The sequence below is a fragment of the Tamandua tetradactyla genome, chromosome 5, assembly GCF_023851605.1.
Source record: "Tamandua tetradactyla isolate mTamTet1 chromosome 5, mTamTet1.pri, whole genome shotgun sequence".
Lineage (NCBI taxonomy): Eukaryota > Metazoa > Chordata > Mammalia > Pilosa > Myrmecophagidae > Tamandua > Tamandua tetradactyla.
The window spans coordinates 74,285,462-74,313,435 of NC_135331.1; the positions used below are offsets into that span (position 1 = coordinate 74,285,462).

Below are 27,974 nucleotides of genomic sequence, written 5' to 3' on the forward strand. Positions count from 1 at the left end.
AAGAAGTATTTTTTGACACTTTCTCTTTTTCCATCAAAGAGTTTAAGTGATAGAAAATTAAAAAGTATGAGAGACCCCTCAGTTTCATTCAGCTACAGTAAACAAATTTCCACACTTTGCCATGTTAGCTTAAAACATTTTGTTTATGAAACAATTGAAATGCTAACATATAAAAGTTAAATCTCCAGGTTTTTATCTCATAGTCTTCTGGCCTTAGACCCACTGCACTCATTATTTCCCAAAGGCAAGAATTTGAGAAATTTCATTACAATTTATATCTCTTTTAAGATATAACCTGCATTCATGGTGCTATTTTGAATCTGTTATGTACTCCTGAAATATCGATGTTCTTTTAATCCAACCCTTTGGGAGCAGACCTATTTTGGGGTGGGGCCTTTTAATTAGTTTGTTTCCATGGAGATGTGACCCAGTTCATACAAGGTGGGTCTTAATTCCCTTGCTTGGGTCCTTTATGAGAGCATAAAAGACAGAAAACTGGGAGATGGGGCTTAGAGAAGAAATGCCCTGGGAGAAGCAAGAAGGACCCACAGAAGCTGAGAGAGCCATTTGAAACCAGAACTAGGAGAAAAGGGCCAGTAAACATCACCACATGCCTTCTGTATGACAGTGGAACACTGGGTGCCAGTGACCTTTCCTCAGAGAAGGTATCTTCCTCTTAATGCCTTATTACATGGCATTAGCATTGTAGGTTGAAACCTAATAAATCTCCTTGTAAAAAGCCAGTCCATTTCTGGTATTTTGCATTCTGGCAGCTTTAAAAAACTGAAACACTCATAAAATCTTTTTAAATGTATGTAATTGGCCTTTTTTTCACTTAATTTTTTTTAAACATAGCAACATACAAATGCAAATATCCTTAACATATGAGCATTCCATTCTTGGTATATAATCAATGACTCTTAATATCATCATATAGTTGTATATTCATCACCATGATCATTGCATCACCCCAGAAAAAGAAATTAAAAAAAAGAAAGAACTCTTACATACCATACCCCTTACCCCTCCCTCTCATTGACCACTAGTATTTCTAGTACCCAATATGTTTTGGTCTTTGTTTCCCCTATTTTTTTCTATACCTCTTACCACTCTCTTTCATTGATCACTAGTATTTCAATCTACTCAATTTATTTTAACATTTGATCCCCCTATTAATTTATTTTTAATTCCTATGGTTTGCTTATCTGTCCATACCATAATTAAAAGGAGCATCAGACACAAGGTTTTCACAATCACACAGTCTCATTGTGAAAGCTATATCCATTATACAATCTTCTTCAAGAAGCATGGCTACTTGAACACAGCTCTACATTTACAGGCACTTCCCTTTAGTCTCTCTAATACACCTCAAAACTGAAAAGATGATATCTATATAGTATGTAAGAATAACCTCCAGGATAACCTCTTGACTCTGAAATCTCTCCGCCACTGAATTTTATTTTGTTTCTTTTTTCTCTACCCCCTTTTGGTCAAGAAGATTTTCTCAATCCCTTGATGCTGAGTCCCTGCTCATCCTAGGATTTCTGTCCCACGTTGCCAGAAAGTTTTACACCCCTGGGAGTCATGTCCCACATAGAGGTGGGGAGGGAAGTGAGTTTGTTTGCCCTGTCAGCTTAGAGAGAGAGGCTATATCTAAGCAACAAAAGAGGTTCTCTGGGGGTGACTCTTCAGTCTAATTTTAAGTAGGTGTAGCCTATCTTCTATGGGAATAAGTTTCGTATGAACGAATCTCAAATTTGGGGGCTTGGCCTACTGCCTTGGTTGTCCCCACTGCTTGTGAGAATATCAGGAATTCTCCAAATGAGAAGTTGAATTTTCCCCCTTTCTTGCCATTCCTCCAAGAGGGCTTTACAAATACTTTTTTATTCATTGTTCAAATCGCTCTGGAATTTATGGGGAAATCACACTGGACAAACCTACAAAATCTCATGTTGTATTCAAGGTTCCATGTACTTATGGTGTTCAATTAACCTGTCCATATAAGTCATATTTGGAAATGCACTAGTCAAAATATAAAGTCTGTACAAATAAACATTTTTTTTGCTTTAGCCTCACACTAGAAGTTGAAGTTTTAAAATATGAATGACCATCTATTTTCAGCACCCTGCAATAGTGACATTCCTTTGTTCTTCCTCCTGCAAAAAAATTTTTCAATTTGCACATTTAGTCATATCATTGTACACTCTAGGCATTCCTAGATTATACCACCTCAGTATTTATTATCTATCTTTCCATCTGATTTCATATGTGCCCCCAGCCCTTTTCCCTTATCCTTCTCACATTCAGCTTCATTCAATGTTCTTACATTTTTTGTTCTATAATACGTGATTGGTCTTTTACTGTAAGAATCATTCAGCAACTTATTTTAATGCCACATATATTTTTGAAATATATGGGTTGGTATCTATAGTTGCCCCCAGATTTCTGCCAATTCTATGTGGTACAACGTTCCTGTATGTACTTGGATCATTTTCTGAATTATCTATTTGTTTCATTAATGTACTTTTCTTCTCTGTACCATAAATATGAAGTTTTAATTGTGGTCTAATAAGTGTCAATATATGATAAGACTCCCCCTTCTTCCTCCTCTTAATTGTCTTGTTCATCCTTGAGTCTTTTCTTCTTTGTGTGATCTTTGGAATCAGTGTTCTAGTTTAGGATTGTATTGAATTTATAAATTTATTTGAGGAAGACTGTTATATTTATGATATTGTCTTACCTATCATGAATGTGATATCCTTTCCATTTATGCTGGCCTTAGTTCATTCTTTTAAATAATATTTTTATGAATATATCCATATCTTTTGTTAGATGTCTTTAGATATATAAATAAATCTTTAGTTGCATAAGTACTTCTTTAGATTTATATTCTTTTTATAATTAAAATGTATAGACCATTTGCCCACATTCCTGGAAGTGAACCTCTAAATTCTTGAAATTTCCTGAGTGATGGGAGTGTCTTTTCTGTAAGTGTTGAGTCTCTCAGACCACAACTGGTCATTCACGGTAATGAAATGTTTCAGGGTGTGGACAGGTCATGTAAGAAAGATTACCCATATGATTAGAGGGTTAAGGGTTTGAGACACTTTATATCAGCCTCACCTCTGGGGAGGGAAGTAAGCCTGGAGTTTGAGTTCAAGCACATGGTCAGTGACTCTAGAATGTGCCTCCAGAATGAAGGGAAGATAGGAAAGGAGGGAGGGAGCAAGGGCAAGAGGAAGGGAGGAAAGAAGGAAGGGAAGGACAGAAGGGGGGAGGAGGGAGGAGAGAGGAGGGAAGAAGATTCAAAAATTTCTGGACACCAAAGCCTGAGTACACTGTTTTGTCAGTAATCCGTTGATGGCTGTCATACTTTGAGGCTTGGACAGTAATGTGTACCTGAAAATGGTGGAAACTTTGTATTTGGAACCTTCCCAAACTTTTCCTTATGGGTCTCTGCTGTTGTTTTTTTTTCTAACGTGTATCCTGTCAAATGACACATTTTAAGAATTTTGAAAAGAGAAACCATTTATTTATTATAAGGAAAAAAATGCAAATTGGAGAACACTCAATGCTGAGACTTTTCTCTGAAAAAACTGGCAGCTTATGTAGTAATAAGTTACACAAAGAAAAACATGATTGGTTAAACAAAAATAAGAAAGGCAAGCCTTAAAAGGGGATGGAATGCTAAAATTATTTGTAAATCACAAAACTTACTTACCTCTGACAAAGTCCTGTTTTGGGGGAAATCAAGACACAGGTTTAAAGTATATCAAAACGTCGTAGCAGTTGTACAAGATTGAAAGGTCTCATAGAACTTGTCTCATAGATAACTTGTCTTAGGTTTGTACAGGTTATTTCAACATGTACACATAAGTTTTGCTTTAGATAAATATGGACAAGTTGCCTCCAGGCCCTTTCCAATTCATTTAACAACCCTTTCGCAATAATAAAACCATGATCATAAGTGTAGCATTTTCTTGAGTTCTTTGTGTCATTCTTTGGAATTAGTGAACTTGAGGGAGACCTAGGGACTCCCGAATTTGTGCTCAATTGGTATGAAATGAGGATGGCCTTGGGGACCTCTAAACTTGTGACTACTGTCTAAAGAGAATAGTCTGACTGCAACAATTCCCCCTAACTTTGTAGTTGGACCCTAACCTCCTACACTATTGATTGCTGATATGAAGGAATTCTAATCACTTCTTGTTTTTGTTAGGCTATGTGACAAATGAGAATTAAGGTTGCAGAGAGAATTAAGTTGCTAACTAACTACCCTGATGTGATGAGATTATCCTGTATCATCTGGGAGGGGCCCCCAATGTAATCAGAAGGGTCTTTACAAGTAGAAGACAAAAGTAGAAAAGCCAGAGTTAGAGATTTGAAGATTTTATGTTTCTGGCCTTGAAAGTGGAAGAAAGGGGCTGTTAACCAAGGGAAGCTGGCAGTCTCTAGGTGCTGAAAAAGATGAGGAAACAGATTCCAAAATGAACATAACCTTGTCAACAACTTGACCTCAGTCCAGTGAGACCAGCTCCAGAAATGTTATAAATAGCTACCTTAATCTCATGAGACTAACATTTCTGGAGCTGTTTTTAATTTAATTTTAATTTTATGACCCCTTCAATAAATACAGTACCAAATATTGGCAAGGATGTGGAGAAACTGGAACTCTAATTTGCTGTAGGTAAGAATATAAATTGTACAACTCCTAATAAAGGATACAGTTAAAGATGCATAGACTTTTCTTCCCAGTAATTCCAATCCTGGGCACATGTCTTAGAGGAATTTTCACATTCACAAGAAAATTTATTGCAGCATTCTCACATTAGCAAAAATTGGAATCAACTTTAAAGTTTACCAACAGAAGAATGGATAAATAAACTATGTTCTATTCATACTAGGGGACACTTAGCAGCTAAAATTGACTGAATTGTAAGTTGCAAAAGTTAAAATGTAAATCATTTTTGTTTAGTTTGAAAACATGCAACACTTCTATATATTGCTTACACACATCTATATATTGCTTACACATGCATATAGATGTCTGTGTGCATTTATAGCTATACTCACATGCATATATATACATGTACTTAGAAAAAAAACAAACTTAGGATGGTGATTAACTCATAACAAGTTTGGGAACAAGTACACAAAGGATTTAAACAATATCTACAATATAACAATGCTTTAAAAATTTAAAAGAAATACCAAAACATATATGGAAAACATTATTTAGCAAGAGGTCCCTAGATTTTTGCTGTATTATTTCTTTACTTTTCTGTATGGATGAAATACTTCATAATTTGAAAACACAAACCATTATATAGTTTTCCTAATTTGAAGATTTGGTGAACTCTTTAAGACACTGAAGATACACAGGAGCAATTAAACAGACTAAAAGACCTAAAACCATTATTTTAAGTACTCAGATTTCCATAGCTTATATGGATTCTACTCTAGGAAATGAGGTCCACACTTTACTTTAAAGATGCTTTTTCTTCCCTTTTCATTTTACTCATAATCAGATTCTTCCTTACAAGATTGAGTGCCTGCTGAATCTTTTAATAAACGGGAGTTATTTCAAGGTCAGTGCAAAGAAATTTACCTTTTTTTTTGTATGGGGACAAAAAAAAATAAATGAGTCCTTCCATTATGGTCCCTCATGTCACAGGGTAGGTAGTTCCAAGAAAATCAAAAATAAAATTTCCATTTTAGGAGATAGAAAAGGTGAAGAGAGTAAACCCAGGCTATAATTCTGCCCCCACTACTTCTTTCAGATGAACAGAGAGAAGGCACCCACACAATTGACCACATTATTTCAAAGTCTGCTGTGAATACCTCAGGTCTTTGGGCTGGTTAAAATTTACGACGAGAAGAAAATTGAACTCAACTTAGAGAGACATTAATCTGCTATGGAGGATCATGAAGAGTTATCAATATTTCTCAGGCAATCATTGTTTTTTCTCATTTTCCCTAATACTATTTCCTTTTCATTGTGGAAATTTTTATGTCAACATTTCAATTAAACTTTAATACTCCCAGCACTAAACTAAATTGAGAGGATTTCAACTATGCTACTGAACACTTTATCTCCTTATTATACAATAGGCTTACTTACATTTTCCTATTCATGTCTCAGACTTAAATATAATTCACAAAGGGAGAGATATAAATGCTTCCAGAGTACTTGATTTCTCATATCCATGACTTTAATTCTTTTCAAGTATTGTATTTACATAATTCCTAAGATTATTTTCTCAAGAATAAACCCTGAAGATTCTATTTGAATAGCTCAGGGGGAACCGTGTTTTCAGAAATATAGATATGGGGAAGTTAATGATAAATTACATAAAATGGAAAAAAGTCTATGATTCCAGAGATGGGATGACTAGCAAACCTTCACTTTCCATAGGTAGCACCATCTGCCACATAGTTTGATGGGTAGGAACTGTGTCTATTTAGATGACAACATGACCTCTGCTCAGATCTTTGGGATTCTGAACCCAGTATAGTCTTTCTGAGGTTATGATGTCCCCTTGCTGGATCAGAAGTTGAACTCAAATATGTGGGAGCAGCTCTCCTGAGCATTTATCCTTTTTGACATAAAGAGACCTGATTCAAGAACAGAAAATGATATTGTGCACTCAAGTTAGTTTTTGAACTTTCCTTCTATTACCTGCAAGGTTAAATTCCTTGCAAACTCTGAAGCAAAAGGGAAACTACTCCTTTTCTGCTGGTTGTGCTTTCAGGTTTATTCCTGAATTCCTGAGTCCCTGAAGTGCACCTATAAAATTGAAGAAGTACTGGAAAGCTCCATGTAAGTACCAGCTTCCCTATCATTTGTGTCACTGCTCTCACAAAATCTATAAAACTTAAGCTTTGCACAAGTACCTCAGATTGTTATTCTTTCTATTCTTACTTGGAAAAAAATAAATGCCTAACTGGCTATTGCAGTTAAAAGATATATAACTAAGTTAGGTGGGAGGTTAAGGAAATCAACTGAATATTTGCGTGTTCACTATATGCTATGCCACTTAGTTTTCATGCAAACACTGTGAAATGTTATCCAGTTTTGGAGATTTTAGCAAATATTTTATATTTTTACATAATATTTTTATATTAATATGATTTTTTCCAAGTCTTATTAAATAATTTGGTTAAGTCACACAGTTTATAATGCAAAATGTGGATTGACCAACCACATCACCTGCGTTTTTCTATTCTGTCACCTGCTTGCAGTATTAGGGCATTAATGATTGAGAAGAAAAGCAAAAGAATTATATCTCTTCATGCATTCATAAAATATATAATAAGCTTGACAGTTTACTAGAATTATGGAGATTTTTAAAGGCAGCATTCCATTTGCCTTCAAGAAAGCTTGCAATCTAGTTGAATGAAATAAAGTGTGACTTCTATGATGGAGAACTGACTTACTCTTGGATTGAAAACCACTCTAAAAGTTGGGTTGATTACAAAACAGTCATTTGAACAAATTGGAGATCAATTCAAGCAGCCAGAATTTAAAGAGCTGAGATCTCAGGTTCCTGAAAACAAAAGAGAGCCTCAGAGAAGCAAGCCTAATATTCTACACACTATTTCCCCTGAAGTTATTTGTCAATTCCCAGCTGCAGACATGCAATGTAAAATGCCAAGACCAAGAAGGAAGCAGCTGCAAGGAGTCTATAAAGATAAGAAGAGATTTCCATAATTTCACAGTTCTTAGGAGAGGAATATTCTGGCTCAGACATCACCAAGAAAGAGGGGACTTGACTACTGTATAGCTCAGGGTTCTCCAGAGAAACAGAACCAACAGAATATGTATAGAGAGATAGAGAAATTATAAGAATTGGCTTATGCAACCATGGGGATTGATGAATCTGAAATTCAAAGGTTAGGCAACAAGCTGGAAACCCCAGGGAAGTTGAATTCCCCAGGGGAAGCTGGTTGGCTGAAGTAGAGGCAGAAATTCTTCCTTTTCACTTCTAAAACTCTCACTTTTGGCTTTTAAGTCATCCAACTGGTTAGATGAGGAGACACCTTTATTTATGATGGCAAATTTTTGTTGATCGTAGATGCAATCAGTGATACATATAATCAACTGGCTATATATGCAAATCCATCTATGAATAGCCTTCATAGTAAGAAACACAGGAAGAAACAATGTTTGCTTGACCTAACAACTGAAAATCATAACCTAGCCAAGTTGACCCATGAAATTAACCATCACAGTCCACAAAGTCCACTTTGTGAACTTGGCACCCATACAAATCTCCTTAAATCATTCTGTATCTCCAAACAAAGATGATAAAATTAGTCATGCTTCCACATAGTGTGATACAATTGCTCTGTTTACAAGCAAAAATGCTTTAAGCCTTCCCCTAGAAAAGAATGCAAATCCTTGGTGATATTCACTCTAATCGTTGATCTCCATCCTGTAACTTAAATATTATGACATAACATTAATACAACTTACGTTATATGATAAGAGGATAAGAGAAGGGATAAAGCAAAGATATTTTCTTTATATATACATCTGCACACATATTCATGACAAAACAAGGAAGAAATATTCATAACAATTACAGTTCTCATTTCTGTAACTGATCCAGTGGTCACAACAATATTTATATACCTACTCTCTTCCATTACCCATTCTATGTTCATTTTACCCTCAGTAAATAGCTCAGAAGGTCATGGTTCTATGCATGGTGAGGTGACCCAAGCTTCCATTCCTGAAGGGAATGGGCTGTTAGTAGCCCAGCCTGAGTTAGATTGTTGTAGTTTTCCATTAACTTTAATCACAGGGCATGGGAGTATGAAGAGATGCCCTATGAGATTTCCTGTATTCTAGGCATATTCTTCCTTACATTTTGTGTGGCAGCAGTTAAATCCCTCTTCCTAATCAGGATTAATCACCCAGCCAGTATAGCAACTCCCTTCTTTACCTGCTGATTGAGAATCATGAGGAGCCCCAAGTGGCTGGGTGCAGTCTTAAATTCCAAAACAATGGAATCATTGTTGTATCTCCTGGTAGAAGCACACCTCCTTTTGGAACGAAGACCTTTAGACAAACAGAGCATAATTGTGGAGACTGGAAGCAAAACTTTTTCCAGTGGATTGTTAGAGGTAATCGTGAGTGGTGCCACTCCCATTTTCACCCCTTGATACTTGTACTCATGAATTCTGACATGGAAGAAACTGCATCATGGTCCACATACAAATATGTTTGTGTTCTTCACCCATTCAGAAAAGTCCATTCACATCCTTCTCCCACAGACTATTTTGTCACAAATTTTCCTATCATGCTCCTTCTAATTCCTTGACCACCCAACCAAACTGTTGGTCACAGCCCATGAAATGAGTATACAAATGCACCTCCAGCCGTATTTCCTTCCAAGTAAAAGAAACAAGTAGGTGTACTTTTCTAAACTTCTAAATTTTGTCCACTTGGAGGATTTCTCTTCACCACTGTCCTTCAGGGTAGTCCCAGAAAGTGGCTATAGTTTCTGCAGTTGTCCTCTTTTAGGAAATATCTGCATGTCATGTAGAACCATCTATAAACCAGGCCAGAGTTTTTTCTTCCTCAGTTAACTGATTGCAGAAAACTCCAGGAGGACACAGCTGGGGGCTGGAAGAGAGAAGAAAATGAAGCAGGCCAAGGGCATTTAGACTACACCTTCATGTAAATTATTGGGACTTCTGGAACTCCTCAAGCCTGAACTCATATATTCAACTTCCACTTGATGATGGAGTGCTGCCCTGCACACTCAACTTTATGGCATAATGGGTCAGACAATATCCAGTTCATGATGGGCAGCTCAGATCTCATGGTAGCTTTGTGGCCCACATTAAATTTTCAGCCTCTACCAAGGCCTGGTAGCATTCAAAAGCTGTTTCTCAAAATGAGATTAGGTATCTATAAAGCATGGCAGGGTTTTACTCCAAAATCCTGACTTTGTGCTGTGATTCTCCTATAGGGGCCTGCCGAAACTTACAGACAGCTTGAACAAATTCAACCTGATTCAACTTTATGCTCCCTTCACCATTATCCCTCATCTTTAATAACCATGCCCACATGCATCCCCCGATTTCTCTTCATATAAACTGTAGATATTATGCATTTGTTTTGGAGTGTAGCATACCTTCTAAGGACCATACTTTGTACCTCACCTTTCACGGCCAGTTGGGACTTAGTCTAGGTATAGGTTTGAAAGAAAAGAGGAGTGATGGAAGTGGGTTGACTACCCCAGGGCATTCCATTAAAGTTTCACCTGGTAAAACAGTGTTAATCTTCTCAGATGGAGGTGTGAGGGCTGATTCCTTAGGGGGAGCTATTGCAAGTAGGAAGACCAAAGAAGACTCAGCAGAATTTAGAGTTTTAATGTGCCCACCATCATTGCAATCAACCCATATGTCCCCATTCCAGTTGTCAGGATCCCATTCCTTCCCAATCGATGCCCTCCTCACTTTAACAGCAGACACGGCATTGTTGGGAGTTCTATTTGTATTGTAATTGAACTTCCCACATAATATGACTCTGTATTTAATTTTCAGAAATATCAATTCTGCTGCTACAAGAAATGAGTTTCTTTCAAGACAAACTTAGAAACTTTCATTCTATTCATGTGGTACGGTGAGCTGGGAATTTGAAGGCCTGAGCTCACCCTTTTCTTGAAAAATTTTATTGAGAGTATTCAGGATTAACCAACCAACATTAATTATATTTTTAATTTCACAGGATTTTCTAATGTATGAAATATACTATCACCCAGACCCTTATAGTAACTGAGAAATGAGGATTTAAGGAATAATTTTGTTTGCTGAATCATTATATAGATGTTCCTTTTTGCTTTCTGGTATATTGGAGTAGACAAAGGGAAATATCAGTTATCAAGATAACTGAGACTGGATCTAACCAAAATGGGCCTACCTGGCATGTGCAGTAGCTTAGACTTTAACCTATAAGCCAGCTATACTTCGTTATAATATTAAAATCACACCCATCATCATATTAAGTTCACCATTTTCTTACATGTGCTCTGTGACTAAGCATGTAATCAATCCGCACATGTTCAATAATTAAATCACCTCTAATGACATCATCTGGGGCCACTGTGCTCATTATCCTACAAGCTGCCCAACTTTTGATGCTATAAAACAATCAGAATTGCAGCAGTTCATGTAAACAGATTTTGGCCTGATAGGCCATCTGATATCCTTCCTCATGCCTAGTAATAAACTTTTTCTCTCTTTGAAACCCAAGAGTCTCAGGAATTGGTCATTTGAACACATTGGGCAAAAGAATCCACTGTCTTTGTCCGGTGACATTACCCTTTAAAAGGATTTGAGCAGGAGAGTTGAATTATATTTAACATATCTCCATTGGTAATTCACATAAAAGTATTTTTCATGACCAAAATGGAATTAAACAGTAAATACATAGCAAAGGGATAACTACACCATTTAAGATGAAGGAAAGATAACTATCACTTTGGTCAAAGAAGAAATTAGATTGGAAGTTGGTAAATTTGAGAATATTAACATATTACACTGTATACGATAGAGTGCTTAAAGAAAAATTTATAGCCTCAATTACGTACATTTTATAAAGAAGGCTGAAATTCAGTTATTTAAACTTCCATCTTAAGAAGCAGGAAAAACTTTTAAAAGGAGCAGAAATCACTGAATCAGAAAACAGAAATACATTAGAGAACATTAACAAATGCAAAAGTTATTTTCTGAAAATTAAGAAATCCTTTGCAGACTGATGAACAAAAAAGAGGAACAACCCAAAGTACCAAAATTGAGAAGGAAAGAGGGCACATTGTTACAGGTTCTACAGGCTTTAAAAAGATAGCAACAAATAACTTTATGCCAAAAAATATGATACTTAAATAAAATAGATAATTTTTTTTGAAAAACACAATTTACCAAAACTGACACAAGAAGAAAGAGAAAATATGATTAATTCTTAATCATATAATGAAATTTAATCTCTATTTTAAAACCGTCTCACAAATATTACCACAGGTCCATATTAGCATCACTGGTGAATTCCTCAGAACATGTAAGGAAGAAATAAGACCAAACTTATACAAGGCATTCTAGATATTAGAAAAAGAGAAATATTTCCTAACTCTTTCCATGAGGTCATTTTAAACCTTGATATGAAAGATGACAAGAAGAAAAAGGAAAATAAAATTATAGACCTATAGCTCTTATGAACATAAATGAAAAGTTACCGAACAGAACATTAGCAAACTAAGTCCAAATTTATATGAAACATATAAAACAAGTTAAGTTTATTCTGGAAATCTTCTAGAAAATAATACATGAGAATATCTTAGTGTCTTATGGACCTAAAGCCATATGAAGAAACATTTTATGAATTAAACTTGATTAAAATAAAGAATTTTTATTCATAAGAGATATCTTAGTGAAAAGCGAAGGCATAGAAAGATCAAAGATGTTTGCAACACATACTTGGCAAAGAATTAATACTCAGGAAATACAGAGAATAGCTACAAATCAGTAAGAAAAGTGAGCAAATGACGTTAACAGAAGTTCACACACTATAACTGAAAGGATCAATAATCATGTTTATATGCTTAATATTATTGGTCATCAGGAAAGTACACATTAAAAACCACCATGAGATAACATTATATGCACAGCAGGACAGATTTTTTTAAATATCTGAAAATTCCTAGTGTTAGCAAAAATACGGAGTAATCGGAACTCACTAGCTAGAGGTTTGAATGTAAACTTTGAGATCAATTTGGGAAACTATTAGACATTGTTTTCCAAAATTTAACCTAAACATAAGCCATGACTATTCTTCTGTATATAACCAACCATTTTAGCTTGCTAAAGTTGCCAAATTGCAGTATACCAGAGCTGGGTTGGCTTTTACAGTGGGCATTTATTGCTTATAAGCTTACAATTCTGAGGCCATGAAAATGTCCAAATCAGGGCACCATCAAGACAACACTTTCTTCTTAAAGACAAGCTGCTGGTGATCCAGGACTCCCCTGTCATGCGGCTAGGCAGGCTGGGATGCCTGCTGGTCCCTTTCTCCAGGGTTCCTTTGCCTTCAGTTTCTGGTTCTCCATCTGTGGCTTCGTTTCTGAACATCTGTGTCCTCTCTTGGCTCCTGTGGTTTTTCCATTCTGTCTTCTGTGTGTTTCTGTGAATTTCATCCCTAGTAAAGAACTTGGTTAAGAAGATTAAGACCCACCTGGGGTATGCCCCAACTGAAATAACCTGATCAAAAGGCCACACCCAATAGATCCACACCCACAGAAATGGATTAACTTTAAGAACATTATCTTTTCTGGGGTACATGCAGCTTCAAATCACCAACAGAAATTTATAACATCATTTATTAAATACCTATATAGAAATGTTGCAGAAGAATTATTCATAGGAGCTACAAATACAAAGCTATGTATTTGTCCATCAACTTGTATCTACCAATTTGTGTATTAAAAGGATACACAAGTTTTCAATGTAATATTATGCACCAATGGAAAAGAAATAAGGTCTTATACATGTTTAATTTCACCAACATAATATTGAAGTAGAAAGAAGCTATACGCAAAACACTCCTTGACCCCTATCATATGATCTCATTTATATAAGATTCAAAAAATTAAAATTTTAATTTATAGTAATGGAATCCATAATGATGTTTATCTGGGAGATGATGACAAGAAAGAATCCTGAGAGAGATTTCCAATATATTGGCTATATTCTGTATCTTTATGTGGGTACTGATTTCACAGGCGTGTGTGCTTTGTAAAACTTCATTGTATTATACAATTAAGATTTATGCACTTTATGTTATACTTCATTACATACAAGCTAATGAAAACATTATATGATATACATAAATATGGAGTTTACTTTGGAACAATTACTTATCAAACTCTTTCAAATTAAATCTTGATAATAGCTAAAAGGAATTGCATTTTTATATTACAATATATTCCATCTATTGACTTACTTTTGTAATTTTGAGGTCCTGTATCTAAGTACATGTTTTGTGACCTGTCTAGCTTTAAAGTTAAAAAAAACATTTAAATCATGTATTATAAAAAGTTAAAATAATAATCATGCCAATGTGCCTAATATCATGGATCATCAGGGAAATCTAAATTAAAAACCACCATGAAACTTCACCGTACACACAAAACAAAAAATGATTATTTTGATGGGGCTAGTATTCATAGAACTTGCACTAGGTGCTAGATTTTTAAAAATATATTTGTTGAAATATAATTGACTTACCATTAACATGGACATATTTAAAGTATACAATTTTATGAGTATACACCCACAGAAGCCATCATTACAATCAAGACAATTAAGATACATATCAACTCCAAAAGCTTTCTGCCACTCTTCCTTGTACCCCTCCCCATGTCCTGCTTTCTGTTTATGCACAGTTTGCATTTTCTAGGATCGTATACAAATGGAATCATAAAATGTGTACATTTTTGTCTGGTTTCTTTCATGCAGCATAATCATTTTTAGATTCATGCATATTGGTGCATTTGTTAATAGTTCATTTTTTATTACTGAGTAATATCCTACTGTATGATATACTACAATGTTGCTGGACATTTGGGTTGTTGCCAGTTTGTGATACAATAAACATCCATTGCCAAGCATTTGCAAGTATATATGCTTAATACCGAAGAGTGAAAGTACTGAATCATATGGTTGGTAGACGGTTAAAAGCTTAAGAAATTGCAAAAATGTTTTCCAAAGTGGCTGTATCATTTTATAGTCCCACTAGCAGCTTATGAGTGTTCCAATTACTCTACATCTTTACAAATACTTGGTATACAGCATACTCTGCAATTTTAACCATTCCAATAGGTATGTAGACACACGTCATTGTGGTTATAATTTGCAATCCCATAATGACTAATGATGATGAGCATCTTTCCATGCGTTTATCTCCCAACTGTATATCTTCTCTGATAAAGTGTTTAACAATCTTGTACTTATTTTTATTATTTTGTTTTTCTTATTTTTGCGTTTGAGAGTTCCTCGTATATTCTGTATAAACCTCCAACAAATACATGATTTGCAAGTATTTTTTCTCGTTCCTAAGGCTTGTTTTTTAATTCTCTTAACAGTTTCTTTTGAAGTGCAAAAACTCAAGTTCGATTAAGTCCAATTTGAAAATGTTTCTTTTTTAGTTCTAGCTTTCAGTATGACAGCGAAGAAATCTTTGCCTAATCACAAGTTGCTAAATTTTCTCCTAAGTTGTCTTCTGATTTTATAGATTTATCTTTTATTTGATGTTTATATGGTGCAAAGTATATACCAAGGTTCAGTTATTTATTTATTTTGCAGGTGGATAGCCAAATGTTCCAACACCATTTGTTGAAGAGACTATTTTTCTTCCATTGAATTAATTTTGCATCTTTGTCATAATTAAGTGACCATATAAATGTGAACCTACTTCCGAATTCTAATTTGTTCTATAGATCTATTTATCTATCTTGTCATCAATATAATGTGGTCTTGATTACATAGCTTTATGATAAGGCTTAAAGTCTGGCAATGTAGGTCCTCCATAATTGTTTTAAATTTTCCATATAAATTCTGGAATCAGTTTGGGATTTTGATTGAGATTGCATAGAATCTGCATGTGAATTTGTAGATAATTGACATTTTAATATTATCAAATCTTCCAAGTCATGAACACAGACTACCTCTCCACTTACTTGATTTTCTTTAATTTCTCTGAGGAATATTTCATTGTACTTTTCATTTTAGAGGTCTTGTAAGTATTCTAACTGGATGCCATTAAGTATTTCACTTTTATGCTAGTTGAATGTTGTTTTTTACATTTTTGATTCCAAATATTCATTGCCAGTATGAAACAATTTACTTGACATTTGTACATTGATCTTGTATCCAATAACTATCCAATAACTTTGCTCAATTCACTTATTAGTTCTGGTAGCTTTTTGGGTATTTCATAGGATCTTCTATGTAAATTTTCATGTTATCTGTGAATAAAAGGAATTTTACTCTTGTTTTTCAATCTTAGAAACATTTACTTGCTGTTCTTGCCTTATTGTACTGGCTCGACTCTCCAGAATGGCCGAAGCTGAAGAGAAGAAGTGGGGCATGGACACCTGGCCTGGCTCCTGAGCTTAGGGACTATCCATTTAGCCTTTCCTCATCTCATACGCCATTAGTATAGATTTCTCTCAATGTTCTTCTCATGTTAAGGAAGTTCCGTCCTTTTAATAGTTTGTCGAGATATTTTATCAAAAATAGACGTTGGATATTGCCAAATGTTCTCTCTGCATCTACTGAGATAATTGTACGGCTTTTCATTTTTCAGCCTGTTAATGTGATGAATAGTATGTATTGATTTGTGAATGTTAACGTAACTTTATGTTCTTGGGATAAAACCCATTTGGCCATGATGTATTATATCCTTATTAGCAAATAAGGATATAATATTAGCAAAAGTCCTAAAATTGTTTTGGGAATCTTTGCACTTATGTGTTTGGAGATCATTCTTCCTAAGTTTCTCTTCCTAAGAGAAGATATACAGTTGGGAGATAAACGCATGAATTGAGCAAAGTTATTGGATACAAGATCAATGTATCCATTGAGTTCCTCTCTGCAGCTCTCCTCTTTCCTATATTCTGCCCCGCTATCTCTAGGAGGCCTGGTTTCCCCAGACTGTAGCTCTGTCTCTCCAGGTTAGGAAGAGCCTCAGGTTCTGCCTGGGGTCCTCTCCCTGAACAGCAACTTGGAAACCCTCCAAGCAGTACACGGGGCAAGCACAGGGCTCACCTCATTTGTTTCCTATCTCTCAGCAGTTACTGTCTTTCATTGTCTGTTTTTAAAGTCATGGTTTCAAATGTTTAATGTGAGTTTTTCATATGTTTAATGTGATTTTTTTTTTTAGTTGTTTCTGGTGACAGGGTAAATCTTGGCTCTGTAACCCCATGTTGAATGGAAGCAGAATTAGATTTTGTACAATATTTTATTTTATTCTACAAGCCCCTCTCCACTGTTCCCAATCTCAGGAAAAGGCATCACTGTCTTCACAGCTGCTCATGCAAGAAACCTGGAGTTGTCCTTGATGTTTTCCATTCCCTCACTTGAACAATTCCATTGGTTAAAACCTACCAAGTTAACTTCAATATACATCACCAATATATTGATTTTTTTACCACTAGCATTGTCACTACTCTAGTGCCAGACACATCCAAGTATGATAATTTGCATAATGCAACCTCTGAAACGATCAGTTTTCCAGAATCCATAAGGGAACTGTAATAGTCGATTTCAGGAAAGCTTCTAAAACACAAGGTGAATACAAGGAGTTTCCATGTTTCCAGGCTGGTATACATGTCAGGGAAAACAAACTTCACAAGCGGAGGGAAATCAAAGGAATTCAAATTTTGATAGGAAGGAGAAGAAGAGGAAAATCTCCTGTATTTCTTTATCGATGTATCATTATAATCTAAACAGAATTATTTGTAGGTGTCTAGCTATCAACACTATTAACTAAAAATACATCCCCACACAAATTCTATCCCCATCCTTATTCACTGAGCTACTTCTCTAAAGGGAAAAACAGCTTGGGAAACAGGGGAAAGGCTATTCCTTAATTTTTTTGTACCTATAGAGAAATCTTTGGGAAACACTACTTACAGCTTCAAGATCATAAACACCTGCTTATTATACTATATGCCACTCATTCATTCACCCATTCGTTCATTCAGAAAACATTAAAGGAGGCCTGCTATGTGGTCAGATCTCTGCTTCTGGGACTTTAATTACAAATAGGACACAATCATTTTTCTTTGGTAGTTCATCTTTTATTAGTGAAAATAGACTTAAAACACACAAAACATATAACACAAAAATATCTCAGGGAAATTAATTTTAAGTGATAGTATTTTCTTTTGAGTTTAAAAACAATCTTGAATTTCAAAAGTGAAGACTCAGACATAAGTAAGTATTTCCACCAAGATCATCTACTACTAGTAAAGAATTCTACCTATGACTGGCAGTTGCCCATTTGCACAATTAAAATGATTGAAGTGCTACATTTTTACTAAATTTTGTTGAAAAAAAAAATCAAGAGAATACCTAAAATTCTTTACTTAAACGCAGAAAAATAGTATAACTGAAAGATAAAAGGTGACTTTTTAAACTCCTTTTAAAAGGAGTTTTCATGTGTACATATATATATATATGTACACACACTGAAGGCACATTTGAAAATATGTATAAATGCATTAGAAAAAGCTTCATATTCTACACCTAAGGAAAAGCATTTAACATAGTGGAAAAGACATTTAGTTACATAGTGATTACAATTAAATAAAAATTAAATGCTAAAAAAGCAGTTATTAAAGATTTTATAGCCTCTACAAAGAAAGTCATGTACATCATATTGAAATACGTGGATGTTTAGTTTTACTGATATAATTAGATAATAAATTATATTTCAGAACTCCAGGAAAGGCAGAGCCTCAACTGTCTGTTTGTTGCAAAATACATATCTGCTTCATGGAATAATTCAATTAAAAATGTACTAAAATGTTTATTTTTGTTAAGCTAATTTAAATTCTTCTAACAATAATAAGTATTCATACCTTACATCAATATCATAAGTAATACTCAAAATGTAACCAACTTTATATTATACAAGAGAATAAAAACTAATTAAAAAATATACAGAATGACTCAATTTTGCACCATATTGAACTGATTAAAGGTACTGCCTGTGGTGTCAGATCTGGGAACCCTGTTCTAGGTTTTCTCAAACATGAGATATAACAATGGTATATGAACAGTTAGGCTGGGGTGAGGTTGAATGAAATAAATCCTACAAAGTGTCAGGAACTGTCTCATCTGTGTTGCCTGGACTTAAGAACTGCTCTTCTCTTCACAAGTATATCCAGGCCATCTTCCTTTATTGTGTCAGTGAAAGGGTTCAGACTTGTGTCACTTAGCAGCTTCCACATTCAACACATAGGGTGACCCTAGAGCACCTCAGGCCAATGCTTGGTCATATAGGACAGAATGGGCAGACAGCTCAGAGCCCTGCTACAAGCTTGATATCTAAAAAAGGCAGCCTTCTTCCTTCCCAGACTCTTAGAGCAGAAGGCTTGTGTAATTGTTGGGCAAAAGCCTAGAGAAGCCTAGAGGAAAGGTCCAAATCCATCATGCCACAAGTGTGTGGATAACGCAAAAGAAAAGGCCAGCAACTGTACCAAGTCTTCCCATGGTTTCTTCAAACATGGTTCTAGCTTGAAGCCTCTGTCTTATATTTTCTGCTTCAGACCACATCTTGGTAGGCAATTCAGATGTGCACACATGTAACTCTAATTATATGTTAACACTGTTGTGAAACAGCATGATAAACCTTCATGGTCCTTCGTATATAAACCAAAAACCCAGACCAAGTCAGCTTTCCATCAGGTCACACCTGGCAGGCTGACCCATGGGCCATTCTCTAAGTCCCATCACCAGCTCCTGTCACTCCTACTCAGACCTGCATATAAAAAATCCTTTCTTTAATATTACATCCAAAGAATGTGACACTGGGTAAAACTTTGTTGATTTTTACTTCTTTCATATACTGTAAACTTGATATTCTCACAGAAAATATACCTGACAGTCTTGCTTTCCAGGTCAGCAGAGATTTTCATACTCAAACAAATTCTGCTGACTTGCATTATTTATTTAAGAAAGGCAATGAAAACAAAAAGAAACTAAATCTAGATGATGAATTTTTCCATAAAGAACAAAATTCTTAGGCCCAATGTGCTACAGAAGACTTAGTCATTATTAATGAAACTTGCAGCAGCTCTCCATGTTCTGTGAAAATAGAGCTTGGGATTTTGGTCAATTGCTATAGCTCATTTTATTCTAAAGACTCATCTTAACATCTAAAAAAGTATCACCATGTATCATAAACATAGATGAACAACACATATCACTATGTAGCAAAATGGATTAACATTTTATTTTAACCACTTCCAAAAGCACATCAGTATTGTAGTACAGCTTTAGTGACATTAAAAGACATTGGTTCTAAATGCTGAATGTTTACTGCACACTGGACATTTTCACATATTTTCTCAACTACAACCCACATAACCACCCAAAGAAGAAATTGTTATTGTCTTCATTATCTTTTTCATGAGGTATCAGACCCAAAGTGGAAAAGTGATGCATATACATTCACATAACTAATATGTGATAGAGTCAAGAATTCAGCCCAAATCTTCTAATTCAAAGAACCATGTTATTTTCTCAGCATAATTGTTAGGATATTTACTGAGATTTCATGTAAATTGAGCATTGTATCTCAATATAAGGAGGGCTAAAATATAAACATGAGGGAAATGTTATGTTAAAATAGCAGAATAAAACTGAATAAGAAATTTCTCTTCATTGAAACTATCAAAACAGCAAACAAACAAAACTAAAATTTCAAAAAGGAAAACCAATTTCCTGGCAGCAACCAAGATGGGACAGTCAGTAACCAAAAACGTCAAAGCTCTCAAAGGAGGAAACTTAAGATTCTGAACAAAGAGAAAAGGCAATGGATGGCACAGTATGGCAAAAATCCTATTTTTAAGCTAAAACTCTCAAATGCAAAACAAAGCAAACTGAGTGAGTCCCATCTTTATTCCAATTCTGACTGAATAGGTCTGACTGGCAGAAATACAGCTGTCAGTACTGCACACTGAATTGGAATAATGGGCTGCATTTTTCTGAAGAGTGTGACCAAGCACTGCCCATCTCTTCAGTAATTTATTCCCCTGCTCCAACTCCCCCAACACCTCACCTCACTCCCATCCCTGGACAATTGTTGAGGCTACAGAAAAGTACAGAGCATAAAGAAGGCCCAGCCTCCAAATTGTTATTTAGAAGGTAAAAGAAATAATTCCCAAATACAGAAACAATTCCAAATACAAGTTGAATAGAAGACCTGGACAGAATCGCCCAAGCATAAAAAAGATGAAAGATTTCACATGCTGACAAGGCAAAGTAGTAGAAATAAAAGAAAGAAAAGTTTGTTCATGATAAGCTTAACCTACAAGAAGACCAATCCTGGCCCCAAATGGAAGAAAAGTCATCATTCCATAAAATAACAATTTTTGAAATGAATCAAACCAGCAGGAACTGAAACCAGCAAAACAGACATAGCTGGACATAAATATCACAGAGGAGGAGCTTAGGACAATTTCAATGAAAGCATATAAAAAGTGCAAAGGAATTAAATTAATTTTTTTAAAAAAGCTAATAGACACGAAGGACATACAAGTGCAATCCAACATAAAAATGTGCAATAAATGGAACAGAAAATACAATATAAGAGATATTTTCCTGAAAGGAATAACAATAAAAACAATAAAATCCAAATCAGCAAGTTATAGGAATATATGAGGTTTCAGGGAAATTTAGTGCTCAGAATCAAAATGGATCATGGTTAAGAATTTCAGGGAAAAATAAGAATGCCCCAAACATCCAGGGAGAAAAGGCACATCACATTCAAGGCAGAAAATAGCAATTTTCCTCAGAGTTTTCTACTGCAGTATGCAATGACAGACTATGTCTACAGCAGTATGAGTCAATGAAACTATTAACCAAAGGTATTATACCAAACAAACTGTTGCCCTAATAGAAATCAAATAGGAAAGAACCCAAAAACAGAGAGCCTATGAATGCTTATTTAAAAATAACTTGAAAATGAAACCCAGCCAAAATGGTAGAACAAGAAATACTCGTGAGCACAATTAAATACAGAATTAATATGAAACCCCCATGGGGATTATAGTTACAAGTTAGAATGATTCTTTTATATATTGGGAGCATGTAAAATAATAATAAAACAAATAAAAGAAGGGAATAAAGGAAAATCAGAGAGAGTCTTTCATAACAGGGAGTCAAACTAATAGAGTTTAATTGGCACATAGTTTTAAAATATTAATTCAGATCTGAATGGCTTCCATGGCCAGTTTTAAAACATTAGAATATTTTAAGCAATAATATCTCTTGTGGTGCAGAAAATGTATGGATCTCTGCAATGCCTTCAGCTACACTAGGGTTTTCCTTCTGAAACATCCTTATACAATTAAATCAAGAGTTTCCATTAAAAATTTTCATAGTCCTAATGAATAAAAGCATGTCTGTATATTGGTTCTTCTCTCGGTGTACCAATAAAAATGATTTCTGGAAAGACACAGAATAAATAGAAACAAAGATTATATCTTGGTTGTGTTAAATTTTACATTTTTATCTTTTCTTGTTCTCATAATGATCTTGCATCATGTTTCCAAAAATGATAAAGAGATTTTGGTCATTTAAGAGAAAAAATGAAACAAAATGCAACAACCCTGCAGCTAAAGATGTAAAATACTTTTAGAAAGACTTAAAATCTTACATAATAACACCTGAGAGAATTTGAACAGAGGGATATGATTTTAAAAAATAAACTGACTGTGTTAGTATTGATCAGAAGATATTTCTTAGAAATAAGTACTGGTGGTTTCTGAAGGAAGAAATTAGCAAAAATTGATAATCAGAAGTGTAAACGATCTCTAAGAAGATCAAAGGAAGTACAAAACATGTACAATAACAAAAATGAATGTATTTAGCTTGAGCAACGGTCTTGGGATTTGAATAAGTAAGAAAAGGAGTAGGAAGAGGAGGGAAAAGGGAAAACATGGGGAGAATGGAGTAAAACGGGAAGAAAGTGAGGGGAAGAAGAAACGGAGAAGGGAGGAGGAGTATGAGATGGAAACGGAGAAGAAGAAAAAGAATAGCAAAAATTCTATTAGGTCTTAAATATGTGTGTGTGTTCTAGTTTGCTAGCTGCTGGAATGCAACACACCAGAGACAGATTGGCTTTTAATAAAAGGGGATTTATTTTGTTAGCTCTTCATAGGAAAGGCAGCAAACTTTCATCTGAAGTTCTTTCTTGCGTGGGAAGGCACAGGGTAATCTCTGCTGGCCTTCTCTCCAAGCCTCTAGGTTCCAACAACAGCCCCCGGGGATGATTCCTTTCTGTATCTCCAAAGGCCTGGGCTGAGTTGCGAGTGCTGAGATGAGGTATGCTGAGCTGCTTGGGCTGTGCTACGTTGCGCTCTCTCATTTAAGCACCAGCCAATTAAGTCAAACATCATTCATTGCAGTAGGCACTCCTCCTAGCTGACTGTAGACGTAATCAGCAACAGATGAGGTTCACGTACCACTGGCTCATGTCCACAGCAACAGAACTATGTGCTTTCACCTGGCCAAGTTGACAACTGAATCTAACTACCATAGTGTGAAATATTTTTCAAAAAGTAAAATAGAGAAAGAAAATGCATCCAGGTTTGTGAAGCCAGTAAATATCAGAACTGGAATTTCTCCCTAAAGTATGTTAGGCTATTTCTAGGGTTGCCTCCAAATTAATTTAGGAAAATACAAAGTAGTCTATCTACATACACCATAACCTTCATAACTTATTCAAACCAGCCACTCAATCCCAGAACTTAGAAAAGGAAGTAAGATTTTTTATAAAGGGCTTTATGGACAAAGAAGAAAAATGAAGAAATTGATAAAAACTGTCCCTACTCAACTTTCCCTTCCAGGCCGCACAACAGGAAACTTCCATTGTCCAGGTGTTTGTTCTCAAGTTTGATGTAGTTGACCAAATAAGGGTAACAGGTTGACCTTCATGGACCATGTCTTGGCAGCCATTGAGCCTCCAATTTTGGATGCCTGGTTTGTTCTTTTAGGGGAAGCAGTTGGGACTACATTAGGCCTCAAGGCATAATCTTAACATCAAGATGTGTAACCCACACCCCTGACTAGGGTTCAGGCACTTTTAGTCTTCAGTCTGGTCTGTACCCCTGTCCACGAACAGGAGGCCTGCTTCCTGTCCCACTCTTCTGTGTTCTCTGTTACATCATGTCAATGCATTTTCCAGGGCAAACTAACCTATATTTAATATAAATAATATATTTATATAAATTTTTAATCACTCTAATTAAATGTCCATTAGGAATTGGTGGGGATTTCTGAGCGACAACTTCACTCTGCAACAGACTGAAGAAATTTCCCAACTGGAAAATCACAGCAGCAGCAGCAGCAGGCTGGAGTGTGGTACACCAGCTTTTAATGCGTCCACTGAGAAGTGACATATGTGATGACTTCTTGAGCTGAGCAAGCCAACTGGGCATGCCTAATTTCAAGGGTAGAGAGATGCGTAATCTCCTATATGCTCATTACTAAGTATAACCAGATAGTGGGTATTAGTAGTAAGGTTTCTTGATTGCTTGCTGCAAAATGCAATATGCCAGAAATGGAATGGCTTTGAAAAAGGGGAATTTTTGCTAGTTTACAGCTCTAAGGCCAAGACAATGTCCCAAGTAAAGCAAGTCTATGGAAATGTCCAATCAAAGGCATTCATGGAAAGATACCCTGGTTCAAGAAGGTCGATGAAGTTCAGGGTTTCTCTCTCATGTGAGAAGGCACATGGCAAACACAGTCAGGGCTTCTCTCTCATCTGGAAGGGCATGTGGTGAACATGGCATCATCTGTTAGCTTTCTCTCCTGGCTTCTTATTTCATGAAGCTCCCCAGGAGACATTTTCCTTCTTCATCTCCAAAGGCCGCTGACTGGTGTACTCTCTGCTTCTCGCAGCTATCTCGTTCTGCTCGCTCAGAATCTCTCACATTCTCCAAAATATTTCCTCTTTTATAAGATTCCAGTAAACTAATCAAAACCCACCCGAATGGGTGGAGACATGTCTCCACTTAATCCAGTTTAACAACCACTCTTGATTGAGTCACATCTCCAGGGAGATGATCTAATTACAGTTTCAAATATACAGTACTTAATAGGGATTAGAAGAAACAGCTGCCTTTACAAAATGGGATTAGGGTTAAAGCATGGTTTTTCTAGGGTACATACATCCTTTCAAACCAGTGCATGGGATAATTTACAATCAGTTTCAATGGCTTATTTTTGCCTATGTCCTAAATAGGGGTGTGGGGTCCAAATTATTATTACCTTAGCTGTCATATCCTATGTAATGGAATTAAAATATTCACAAGTGCTGATAATGTATACAAAGTTATCGCTCATTGATTGTCAATTTTAAAGCAAAACTGTATTACCCTAAACATATCAGAATAATTTTTATGCATTTATCACGAGCAGATATTATTATAGATCTTCCCTATAAATGGGCTGAGATTTTGTTTCCATTTTTTTCGCAATAATTCTTCCCAAGTTACAGTACACAGAAATTAAAAAAAAAAAAAGTAGAAAAGAGAAGAATGTCTATCATGAAATTCACCTTAGGAAGATAAATAAGGTAAAAAAACTACTCCAGTTTTTAAAGAGGTGAATTTGTGAGAATATGCATATTTGAATTAAAATGTTAGCCATTTAGTATAGATTGGTAAGTTTTAAGATAAGTAAAAGGAAGAGAAAAAATGTTTCCAGATTTACTGAAAAACTGTAGTAGAAATACCAGTATAACAGAAGAATATGAATACTTTAAAAATCAGATTCATTGGGAGATGAAAACAACTAAGAGAAGACAAATACTTCATGAAATTAGGTATACACCAGAAAAAAACCATTATGTGCCTATAAAAGGCTAGTATAATTGCAGTGTTTTGTCTGTTTTGCTTTGTTTTCTTATTTTTTCAATGAAGGTAGCATGTGATTGTCTAATGGGTTATGGGTTTAATTTTATTGTTTGAGAATTTTTCTCAAATAAACCAATTCATGCTTAAGGAAAACAGTATCACACCAATCTATCTTTTTGAATATACAATTACTGTAGCTAACCAATAAGACTAACTCACACATTAACATCAACTTCTACAATCACACAGCAACCCCTTCACTTTCTTCAAAAGGATGAGAGTCTGCAATCTTACTGATGAAAAAGCTGCCAACAATTTTTTCCAGTGCCTAGGACTTCTTGCACTTGGTTGCATGCTTCCATGGTTGGAGATTTCACATCCAAATCAGTAATGTGGAAAAATAAGTCCTATGAGGAACAAACAAATTCATCCCAACAGTCAATGACTTTGTCAGCCACAACTCCTACTTCCTTTGGGATTCTGCATATCCATGACCTTTATGGAAACAGGCTCTTTTGCCAAGACAAATCGAATAAAAAGGAGAATGCAATTGTTTTTCATGAAGTTTTTCTATTGTTCACAAATATGAAATTTGCATAAACTATACAGTAGTATAGTATTCCTTTTTTAGAAATTCAAAAGGAAATAAATTTTCCTTTTGGGATTTCAGAACCTGTTGAACTGGATTTTGTTGCATATTTTAAGGCTACCAAGTTGTAAAATAGATAAATTGAAAATTATTTATTCATTTTAAAAGAGATTGTTTCAGCTTGCACGTTTGTGGAAGCACATCACTTGTGACCAAAGGAAGTACAAATTCAACCAGTCAGATCATGGCAGCACCCTAACTCTTCCACTTATAGTACTTTCTACACCTGCAGTTCACACTCACTCTGACAGGAGTTGATTAGATCAGCTAGAGAACAGAGTGAATTAAAACATCTCTGATGTGTAATAATAGAAAGGACACTGTACAAATAATATAAATCAACTAGAAAGGGGAATTTCTCAAATTAAATTGATGATGAATATGGAAACATAATAAAATTTGAGCATTTGCCAAAATGTCTGCAAATGAGGAAATGTGATAATGGCAGAAAATTGGGGAAAAAAGATACCTAAAGACTTTTTAAAATAAAATATTAGGAAAAATATTATTTAAGGGAGCTTGAGGAGTTTACAATTCATGATGGAGCATCCAAACTACACACAGAAAGGAGCTCCATCGAGAGAGTAGAAAGGGGAAGGTGATACAGGGCAAATACAGAAGCAAGTAAGGAAATGTTGTGACTGGTGGACATAAGGTTTCCTTTTACATAGGAGGTCTTACAATATGGGAAGCGTATTACATGGATTAGTATGGTATGCTTGTCCATTCCGGTAAACTCTCTCCACTGGGCTGAAACAAGTGCTGCTTAGCTACAGTTCTTTGGGAGCGTTTCATTGTTTCATTTTCTTGAAAACCCTGAAGGTCAATTGTGTTTTCTGGAAAATCCTTTCTCAGAAAGGAGTCCCTCTCAGGAATGCCCAATGCAGGTGGTCATTCTATGTTACTTAACAGACTAAAGGAGACAACAGTGAAAGGGATGGACTAGCTACATGTGTGAATTTTCTTTTGTTGTACTTGCTCTTGTAGAACTGTTGTTATTCACCTGGAGGGAGGAGGTTGTGGGGATAGGGTGATGGTGACAGAGAAAGGCAACATGTCTTCTGAACTTTTGAGGGTAATATTTTATTGCCACCATGGTACTACTGGGGAGCTGAGCCACGTGTGCAGGAAACATATCTAGTTATGGCCAGGATGAGTCTTCTTCTCATGTTTTGTCCTGGAGAGTTGTTCACTGTTTCATCATGTGACGTTTTCAGTAGTTGCATTATATGGCTTATGCTAAGCACATCACGGATGTGCCCGTTTCTTGGCCATCTACCAGACCTTCCTCACCTGCCCAACTCCTTCTCTGGGAAAGGCACGAACACAGCACATGCTCAGTGGCCATCTTCAGACCTTCCACTAACCCTTCTCCCTTTCCATTGCGTGCCATTCCACAACCTGGTGCAGGTGTTAAATCCAATGATAAGGCTAGAAACCTGGAACAAGCAGCCCCAGTTGCTTATCACAACAGGAATTCTCTGGCAGGGCCCTCTCCCCCTGAGGTGAAATAAAACCACACTCAAATAAGATACATGGGTCTCTCTTCTCCACAGTGAAGTGAAGCATGTGAAGTTGCCATCCATCTATGGACACCAACCTGGAGCAGTTTAAGCCAACCTCAGACACTGGCCTTTCTCTTTTGGACTCTTTGTGCCATGTGAGTAATA

General features: G+C 35.7%; 1 long non-coding RNA gene across 1 annotated transcript; it reads left to right on the top strand.

The window, feature by feature from the left end:
• The first annotated feature begins 501 nt into the window (after positions 1-501).
• On the top strand, positions 502-27,974 carry LOC143682521 (uncharacterized). Its single transcript, XR_013175168.1, has 4 exons — positions 502-665; positions 5,781-5,950; positions 6,753-6,820; positions 27,861-27,974. It is a non-coding gene; the product is annotated as an uncharacterized LOC143682521 (long non-coding RNA).